Source organism: Aegilops tauschii, chromosome 2 (genome assembly GCF_002575655.3).
Source record: "Aegilops tauschii subsp. strangulata cultivar AL8/78 chromosome 2, Aet v6.0, whole genome shotgun sequence".
Lineage (NCBI taxonomy): Eukaryota > Viridiplantae > Streptophyta > Magnoliopsida > Poales > Poaceae > Aegilops > Aegilops tauschii.
In genome coordinates, this window is record NC_053036.3 from 194789318 (window position 1) to 194800502 (window position 11185).

Sequence of the window (11185 nt, forward strand, 5' to 3'; positions counted from 1 at the left end):
GATCTTCACCAACACCTCCGCCATCTTCACCAACATCTCCATCACCTTCCCCCCTCTATCTACAGTGGTCCACTCTCCCGCGACCCGCTATACCCTCTACTTGAACATGGTGCTTTATGCTTCATATTATTATCCAATGATGTGTTGCCATCCTATCATGTCTGAGTAAATTTTCGTTGTCCTATCGGTGGTTGATGAATTGCTATGATTGATTTAATTTTCTTGTGGTTGTGTTGTTGTCCTTTGGTGCCCATCATATGAGCGTGCGCGTGGATCATACCATAGGGTTAGTTGTATGTTGATAGGACTATGTGTTGGAGGGCAAGAGTGACAGAAGCTTCAACCTAGCATAGAAATTGCTGCATACGGGATTGAAGGGGGACCAATATATCTTAATGCTATGGTTGGGTTTTACCTTAATGAACGTTAGTAGTTGCGGACGCTTGCTAATAGTTCCAATCATAAGTGCATAGAATTCCAAGTCAGGGATGACATGCTAGCAGTGGCCTCTCCCACATGATACTTGCTATCGGTCTAGTAAAGTAGTCAATTGCTTAGGGACAATTTCGCAACTCCTACCACCACTTTTCCACACTCGCTATATTTACTTTATTGTGTCTTTATCTAAACAGCCCCTACTTTTTACATACGCGCTCTTTATTATCTTGCAAACCTATCCAAAAACACCTACAAAGTACTTCTAGTTTCATACTTGTTCTAGGTAAAGCGAACGTTAAGCGTGCGTAGAGTTGTATCGGTGGTCGATAGAACTTGAGGGAATATTTGTTCTACCTTTAGCTCCTCGTTGGGTTCGACACTCTTACTTATCGAAAGAGGCTACAATTGATCCCCTATACTTGTGGGTTATCATCGATCACGTTGATCGATTCGTCGATGATGAAGCAGGGGCAACAAGGACAAGTGGGGGCACTGATGGATCACTAACCAACCTATACTAAGCAGTTTAGGATAAGCAGGTAAGGTACAATAGCAGGTTACAAAAATAGGCTATGCATCAGACTAGGAGCAATCAAATACAGTAGCAAAATCTAATGCAAGCATGAGAGAATGGAATGGGCGATATTGGGATGATCAAAGGGGGGCTTGCCTGGAAGCTCCGCTGAAAGGAAAGAGGGGCCGTCCTCGACGTAGTCGATCACAGCGGCAGCAGTCTCGGGGTCTACCGGAGAGAAGAGGGGGAAGAAACAGTAAATACATAGCAAGCAAGAGCATAACAGGACAACAGGCAGAGCTATACGTGTTCTAACGCGGTGCTACACGATACAGGCGAAGGGGGATAACATCCGGGAATGTTTTCCCGAAGTTAGGCAATTTTGGTCAGTCGAAACGGAGGGGGAAAGTTCCATTTTCGCTATGATACAGGCATGTGACAAATGAACGGACCGCATGTTTGGATTTGTCTCGTTATTCTGAGCAACTTTCATGTACAAAGTATTTTAATCCGAGCTACAGATTATTTTAGGGATAATTATATGTATACCCTTAGTTGTGTCCCCCTCAACCGAATTGCCCCTAGTATTTGAAAACACGTGGTCTTGCCCGACCCACTTTGTCATCTTGTGCTTTTGCCCTTTAACCGTTTGACCGTCACTTTCAAAACTTCATAACTAATTCATACTAAATAAGAAAAATGCAAATAAGATACCAAAATGTTTGGAAAAACATCATCTGTATGTCAATGTCACTTGCATTCATGACAAAAGTGTTGGTAAGTGCCCATCCGAGTTTTAGCTCTTATCATACCACCATGAACAGGAAAGTCTAAAAAAACTTCAAAAAATTCAAGAAAAGTTTGGTGCCAAAGAATTGTAAATGTTTTAAGTGCTTGCCAAGTTTCATCAGGGAATGACATTCGTGGAAGTCGTGGCCAAAAAAAAGTCAACACTCCAAAATAGACTATTTTCTTTGCCACGACTTCCACGAATGTCATTCCCTCATGAAACTTAGCAAGCACTTAAAACATTTACAATTCTTTGGCACCAATTTTTCTTGAATTTTTGAAGTTTTTTTAGACTTTCCTGTTCATGGTGGTATGATAAGAGCTAAAACTCAGATGGGCACTTACCAACACTTTTGTCATGAATGCAAGTGACATTGACATACAGGTGATGTTTTTCCAAACATTTTGGTATCTTATTTGCATTTTTCTGATTTAGTATGAATTAGTTATGAAGTTTCCAAAGTGATGGTCAAACGGTCAAAGGGCAAAAGCACAAGATGACAAAGTGGGTCGGGCAAGACCACGTGTTTTAAAAAAACTAGGGGCAATTCGGTTGAGGGGAACACAACTAAGGGATAAATACAATTATCCCATTATTTTATATTAATTTCTAAAGATTTAAAACATTTTGGAATTAACAGATTTAATTAAAAGGAAAACAGGGTTATGACATCACCATGACATCAGCATGATGTCAACAGTCAATAGGGCTGTTGGCTGGGTCAAACTTACAAGTGGGTCCTGCTGTCATTGACACAACTTAGTTAACAATTTTAATTAACAGATTAACTATTTTAAAAAATAGTTTATTAGAGTGGGGGCCACATGTCATAGTCAGTAATTTTAACTAGTGGTTTAACTCAACAGGGGGGTTGATTAAGTGGTGGGGGACCCACCTGACAGTGTCCCATTAGGTTTATTAACTAGGCAGTTTTAATTAAACCAAAATAATTACGGGTGGGGGCCGCTGTCAGTGGCACGAGGCGGCCACCACAGCATGGCCGTGCACGCGTGCGTGCACACGGCAAGGGGCGAGACCGTGGCCGGAGCTAGCAGGTCAGGGGAGGTGCGGCCAGTGCCTGGGAGGGGTAGCCACGGCGGACAGCGAAGGGCGTCGCACTGCACAGCGAGGACGGCTTAGGGCGCGCAGGGGCGGCCGTGTGCGCGGGCGCGGGCGACTAGGCGAGCACGGGCAGGCGGCCGTGCGCGGCGCGCGAGCGGGGCTGCGGCCGGAGCAGAACGCGCGACGAGGGCGAGGCCCGGTCGGGCACGGAGCGGGGTGCGTTGACGTCCGGGGACAGGGAAGAGAGGAAAGGGGGTCCTCACCCCCGTTGAAGGCGTACGGGGCGGCGAGGCTCGACGGAGCCGATGAGGGAGAGATGAGGAGGCGAGGCGACGCGGAGCAGCTCTGGCGAGCGGCGTCCGTCGGCGAGGTCGGGGCAGGGAGGCCCTTCCGAATCCAGGAACATGGAGGAGGATGGGGCCGCGGGGAGGAGGTCGAGGAGGACGACGACGGGGCAGCACCAGGCGGCATCGGCGAGGTGGCGCCGGCGTGGTGGCGCCGAGGAAGGGCGGTGGCGGGGTTCGGTGTCGATCGGCGCCAGGGGCGCCCGATCTGGATCGTGGGGAGAGAGGAGTGGGGGGAAGTGGGAAGAGTGGCTAGGGTTAGCGGGGGAGTGGGGGGTTAGGTAGGCGCAGCTGAGCCGGCCTGGGGGTTACCTGGGCCGAGGCCCAGTGAGGGGTGTGGCCTCTCCCCTTTCTTTTTTTGTGTGCCTTACCTTTTCTTTTATTTACTTTTGCCTTTTCTTTTTACTTATTTTAAATTTGAAATTGGAACCGAATTTGAATCGATGCGAACTTAACAACAGCAAAATTGATGACATGGCACCATTAACAGTGGTTTACTGTAGCATAATTATCCGGGCGTTACAACTCTCCTCCACTACAAGAAATCTCGTCCCGAGATTTAGAAGGTAGAAGAAAACAAAGCGGGGTATTCATCACGCAGGCGATCCTCGCGTTCCCAAGTGGCTTCGTCTTCAGAGTGATGCGACCACTAGACCTTGAGGAACTTGATCGCCTTTTGACGTGCGCGGCGTTCAACTTGGTCGAGAATGCGGACCGGATGCTCTTTATAGGAGAGGTCCTGTTGCAACTCGAGCACTTCATGATCCACTGCTCGGATTGGGTCTTTGAAGCAGCGGCGGAGTTGTGACACGTGGAACACATCATGAACCTGAGAAAGGTTCGACGGTAGTTCCAACTGGTATGCCACTTTTCCACGCCTTTCGAGAATAGTGAATGGACCAATATAGCGAGGAGCTAGCTTACCCTTGATCCCGAAGCGGTGTGCACCCTTCATTGGTGTGACTCGAAGATAAGCCTTTTCGCCAGGTTGATAGACCATGTCTTTATGATGACGGTCATAATTACTCTTTTGACGTGACTGGGCAGTCTTCAGATTCTCGCGAATGACGCGGACTTGTTCTTCGGCGTGTTTGATAATATCCGGACCGAAGAGTGGACATTCCCTAGTTTCTGACTAGTTCAGAGGGGTTCAGCACTTTCGTCCATATAACACTTTGAAGGGACCCATCCTCAGACTAGCTTGATAGCTATTGTTGTAAGAGAACTTAGCATATGGGAGAGATTCCTCCCATTTCTTGCCGAAGGAAATAACACAACCCCGAAGCATGTCTTCGAGAACTTGATTGACGCGTTCAACTTGTCCCTGCGACTGGGGGTGAAAAGCGGTGCTGAATGACAGATGAGTTCCCATAGCTTCTTGGAAACTTGCCCAGAATCTTGAAGTGAATAAGCTGCCACGGTCTGACCTGATTACCAGCGGAATACCGTGAAGTGAAACAATTCTGGACATATAGAGAGTTGCCAGCTGACTAGCAGTGATCGTTTCTTTGACGGCCAAAAAGTGTGCAACTTTAGAAAGCCGGTCAATGACGACAAGAATAGCATCATTACCTTTCTGCGATTTGGGAAATCTAGTGACGAAGTCCATTTCGACATGGTCCCATTTCCATTCAGGAATAGAGATAGGTTGCAGAGTTCCAGCAGGCCTTTGATGTTCTTCTTTGATACGACGACAAACGTCACATTCAGCAACATAACAAGCAATCTCTTGCTTCATATTTGACCACCAGAATTTCTGACGAATGTCTTGGTACATCTTGGTACTACCGGGATGTATAAACAATGGAGTGTCATGAGCTTCTTCCATAACTTCCTTAGTCATATCCAGGTTTTTCTCCTTACACGGCACCACTAGGTGGCCTTTGAAGTACAAAGTGCCATCATCAGCAACAGTGAAGAATGAGGGCTTTCCTTCTACGAGTAGCGTTTAATCTTCTCAACTTGAGAGCCATATCCCTGCATTCTCTTGATGGAGTCCAAGAGATCTGGTTCGACAGCCAGGGTATTGAGGGAACCCTGGGAAACAACACGGAGGTTCATCTTGCGAAACTCCTTAGGAGGGGGAGCGAGTGCACCCGGAGGAACAATATGGAGGTTCAGCTTTCTGAATTCTTCAACAAGCGAGGGCTAAACTTTGCAAACCTCTGGATGGTTGCAATATGACTTGCGGCTCAAGGCATCAGCCATTACATTAGCCTTGCCTGGTGTATAGGAAATGCCCAAGTCAAAATCTGCTACCATCTTCATCCATCTCTGCTGACGGAGGTTTAGGTCTGGCTGGGTAAACAGATACTTCAGACTTTGGTGGTCGTTGAAGATCTCGCAACGATTACCGAGGAGGTAATGTCGCTACTATTTGAGTGCATGTATGACAGCAGCAAGCTCGAGATCATGAACTGGGTAGTTCTCTTCGTGAGGGCGCAACTGACGAGAGGCATAAGCAATCACTCTGCGCTCTTGCATTAGGACACAGCCTAAACCTTGTCGTGAAGCGTCGCAGTAAATGACGAAATCCTTCTTAGTATCGGGAGGAGCAAGCACTGGGGCATAAGTCAGCTTGTCTTTGAGTGCCTGGAAACTTTCCTGACACTTTTCTGTCCATTCAAACTTAACGCCCTTGTGAAGCAGACCAGTCAGGGGCTTGGCAATTTTGGAGAAGTTCTCGACGAATCGACGACAATAGCTGGCGAGTCCGAGAAAACTTCTGACTTGCTTGACATTCTTCGGAGGAGTCCAATCGAGAATAGCCTGAACTCACTCGAGGTTGACGGCAATACCATCCTTGGAGATGACATGCCCAAGATAGGTCACTTCAGGAAGCCAGAATTCACACTTGGAATACTTAGCGTATAGCTGATGCTCTCGAAGCTTTTCCATCACAAGGCGAAGATGTTCAGCATGTTCTTCTTTGTTCTTGGAGTACACAAGGATATCATCCAGATAAACCACGACAAACTTGTCGAGGTATTCCATGAATATATAGTTCATCAATCGGGAGAACGTTGCTGGAGCATTGGTTAAACCGAAAGACATAACGGTGTACTCGTATGAACCATAGCGAGTAACGAATGCGGTCTTGGGAATATCCTCTTCACGAACCCGAATCAGGTGGTAACCCAACCTCAAATCAAGTTTAGAGAATACTGAGGAGCCAGCAAGTTGATCATACAGATCGTTGATTCTGGGAAGCGGATACTTGTTCTGAATTGTTGCCTGGTTGATAGGTCGGTAATCTTGGACCAAACGATTCGTACCATCCTTCTTCTTGACAAAGAGAGAAGGTGCTCCCCAAGCAGAGGAACTAGGATGAATGAATCCCTTATGAAGAGATTTGTCGATTTCCTCCTTAAGTTCAAGGAGTTCATGTGGCGGCATCTTGTATGGCCGCTTGGCAATAGGAGTAGTGCCCGACTTCAAGTCTATGATGAATTCAACAGCTCTAGCAGGGGGTATTCCTGGAAGTTCTTCTGGAAAGACATCTTCGAATTCTAGAACGACTGGAATGTTCTCTATCCCCTCAAGAGGTGAAGCATTCAATGCATTCAGAACGTATATCTGATTCTCGGCATCCTGGATCATCTGAGTTGAGTAGTTGATCAACTGGCCAGAATGGTGAGTGAGCTGGACTGTCTTGGCGGCACAATCAATCTTAGCATTATGGGCTGTCAACCAGTCCATACCAAGAATGATGTCTATGTTGGAAGGTTCGAGCATAATGAGAGAAGCCGGAAAAAGTAGACCTCCAATCTCGATGTGGTTGTGAGGGCTTACCATTGTGGTTTTCCACTTGGATCCCGGGGACTGGACCATTAAAGGAGTGGGTAATTTTTCCAGGTACAACTCATGTGACTGAGCAAATTGTTGGGACACAAAAGCATGCGATGCCCCAGAATCAAAGAGAACAGAGGCTGGTACGGCATTCACATATAGAGTTCCCAGCACGATAGTCAGTTCCTTCTGAGCCTTTTCAGCATCGACGTGATTGGCATGGGCAAGTACACCAACATGTGGTATGATATTACGGTTTCTGAATCGACGGTTTCGACAGCCCTTCTTACGGTTAATAGGAGGACGTGGTGCATCCTGAGACTGACCCTGGTGACAATCGAGGGTAAGGTGTCCTGATTGTCCACCCTGAATCGTTAGTTGTCTCGGCGGCGGAGGCAGACGAGGTGCAACATAAGACGGCCTTGGTGTTGGAGCAAGTCGATGATGGACATTGTGTGGGATCCAGACTCGACGTTTCTGAGCAGGCTGACTCGAGGATGAGCCAACATCTCGAGTACGCTTGAGCGATTCCTGGTACTCGGTCAGACCAGTTTCAGCTCAGAAAGCTTGGCTGACAAGCGTCGCAAAGTCTGCGCAATCATGAGCAACTAGTGCGAGCTTTATATCGGGGTGCAGTCCTTCACGGAATTTCTCTTGCTTGCGAGCGTCAGTGCAGACGTCATCCGCAGCATAGCGAGATAATTCAAGGAACTTCCTCTGATATTCATCCATAGTCATTGTGCCCTATGAGAGTTTGTGAAACTCCTTCTTCTAGTCCATCAGACCTTGAGGAATGTGCCGTGCACGGAAGGCTAACTGAAATTCCTGCCAAGTGGTTACAATCTCTGCAGGCAGCATACCCCTGTGGCTTTCCCATCATTGAGCAGCTGGACCCTTCAAGTGGAATGTCGCAAAGGTGACGTAACTAGCAGGAGCAACATTAGCTGAATCCATCTCAAACAAGATGTCACGAAGCCAATCATCAGCATCCATAGGATTGGTGGAGTTGCGGAAAATGGACGGGTTGAGGCGCACAAATTCTGGCAGTGTTATTGGGGCAGGCTGTTGATGAGCATTCTGGTTTGGAAACTGAGCCATTACTCCAGTCATAAACTGACGATTCAGCTCAAACTACTACATCATTGTGGCAATATAAGGTGGAGGTGGAGGATCGTCAGCCATCCTGCTAAGAACATCAGGGAGCAATTTTAACAAGAGGTTGGAGCAGGTGTATGGAGTCATTCATGATGTAACTTGAACAATGAGCAAAGGCGCAGTATGTACAAAGCAGTAGTCATTAAAGACATACATATACATAGCCATTTACATGTTGTTACTATGAGTTTGGACAAAAGAATCATCCTAGACATACTAGGCTGCACGCTGGCACGCGATGGAGGGATACAACAACGGGACATAGCAAAGGCTACATCAACGTCGGAGAAAACCACTAGAGCGAGGAATCTGCAAGGGACAATGCAGGGTGCCCTCGATAAAAGGATCCTGCGGTACATGAACAATGTGAAGCAGATCTTGGCCCTTAATTCAAGAAAGGCATAATAGAAATCTCCGGATGGATGTGATCACGAGAACCTAGGATAGAGTTAGCAAAATCATTTAACCCGGGTAGAAGAGAGATCAGAGTCCCAGAGTATAGATGAGGAGTAAAAGATCCTACTACCACCCAATGGCGATGTGGGCCCGTAAGCCACACAGCCATGTTAGTAAATCAGTTTTTCAAAGACTAGACTCAACTTCGGCCAAGGAGTTGGAAAGGGGGATCCTAGAGGCAGTCGGCTCTGATACCAACTTGTGACGCCCCCGATTCGACCGTACACTAATCATACACGCAAATGTGTACGATCAAGATCAGGGACTCACGGGAAGATATCACAACACAACTCTAGACACAAATAAAATAATACAAGCTTCATATTACAAGCCAGGGGCCTCGAGGGATTGAATACAAGCTCGATACACAATAGTCAGCAGAAGCAACAATATCTGAGTACAGACATAAGTTGGACAAGACTGCCTTAAGAAGGCAAGCACAAACATCAACGATCGAAGAGGCAAGGCCTCCTGCCTGGGACCTCCTAACTACTCCTAGTCGTCAGCGGTCTCCACGTGGTAGCATCTGTCGGCAGTGGCATCTGACTCCAGGGATCCACCATCTGGTTGCAGCAACCTGAAAGAAGAAAGAAGGGGAAAAAGGGGGTAGCAAAGCAAACGTGAGTACTCATCCAAAGTACTCGCAAGCATCAGATCTATACTAAGTATGCATAGGTATCAAATGGAAGGGCTGTATCTGTGGACTGAACTGCAGAATGCCAGAATAGAGGGGAAGGCCTAGCCTATCGAAGACTAGCATCTTCAAGCAGCTCCAAGCATCTTGCAGCATGTAGAAGAGTAAAGAATAGCATTTTATATTTAACAAACATGTTGTAGCATTATCGCCCAGAGATCCTTCCTTGACTCCCTACGAGAAAGCGATCCCGGAGCCACATATCCATCTCATGTCTCAAGTATCCATTTCTAGTTATATAAGATCGGGATACAAGTCTGAACGTCCATTACCGTGGACACGGTATTCGATTATATATCTTCCCTGCAGGGGTGCACCACGTTACCCAACACGCTCGATCACTCTGGCCGGACACACCTATCTGGGGTCAATGCCCGGCCTCGAAAGATCAACACGTCGCAGCCCTACCTAGGCTCAGCAGAGAGGTCCCCGCCGGTCTACATCCTAAGCACTCCGGCGTCTGGGCCCATCGCCCGTTGCACTCCGGGTCGTTGTGTGCTGGGTGGATACCAGCACCACCCGTGTAGTGGATGGCACGATCCGACCGTGGCACAATGCTGAACTGGACATCTGACAAAGCTTTGGCTGATACCACGACATCGAAGCCCATATCTATTCTCGCGTGGTGGTTAGTGCGTAAAGGCCAAAGGCCAACTGAGAACAAATACCCAAACCTCTTAGTGCATTGGGGTCTCGTGGAGACGAGCAGAGACACATGATAATGTGACCCCGTCGTCCGTCTCATGGACTTACGGCAAGGGCCTAGACTGCCCGGCCGTGCCACGTAGAAAACTCACGGGTGCTCCACGGGCCCGCCGGACTTTCACATCAACTCGCGGGTACCCCTCAGGGCCGACCCGACTTCAACAATGGTCTCAAGTAAAGTCAAGGTAACCGTGTGTCCAAACATCAAGGGGAAAACCTGAGGAATCACCCACGGAAGATTCCACTCGATGTAATCATCAAGGTGAACGTAAGAGGATCCACCCTCGAGGTTCACACTTGAGGAGTTGCACGACAGAGCCGTATCGGGAATGGTGAACGAGGAACCACCCTTGTTGACCACGACCGAATAGCTACACTACAGAATTATCATCAGGAGTGCGTTATGAGGGATCACCCTCGGCACTCGAGAGTAGCTCTGCAGAGTCAAGCAACTAAAGGGGCGTGATGTGATGTGAGGTGTCGGGCTCTGGTCAACGATCACGTTGATCGATGTGTCGATGATGAAGCAGGGGCAACAAGGAAAAGTGGGGGTCACTGATGGATCACTAACCAACCTGTACTAAGCAGTTTAGGATAAGCAGGTAAGGTACAATAGCAGGTTACAAAAAAAACTATGCATCAGACTACGAGCAATCAAATACAGTAGCAAAATCTAATGCAAGCATGAGAGAATGGAATGGGCTATATCGGGATGATCAAAGGGGGGGCTTGCCTGGAAGCTCCGCTGAAAGGAAAGAGGGGTCGTCCTCGACGTAGTCAATCACAGCGGCAGCGGTCTCGGGGTCTACCGGAGAGAAGAGGGGGAAGAAACAGTAAATACATAGCAAGCAAGAGCATAACAGGACAACAGGCAGAGCTATATGTGTTCTAACGCGGTGCTACACGATACCGGCGAAGGGGGATAACATCCGAGAATGTTTTCCGAAGTTAGGCAATTTTGGTCAGTCGAAACGGAGGGGGAAAGTTCCATGTTCGCTATGATACATGCATGTGACAAATGAACGGACCGCGTGTTTGGATTTGTCTCGTCATTCTGAGCAACTTTCATGTACAAAGTATTTTAATCCGAGCTACAGATTATTTTATATTAATTTCTAAAGCTTTAAAACATTTTGGAATTAACAGATTTAATTAAAAGGAAAACAGGGTTATGACATCACCATGATATCAGCATGATGTTAGCAGTCAATAGGGTTGTTGACTGGGTCAAACTTACA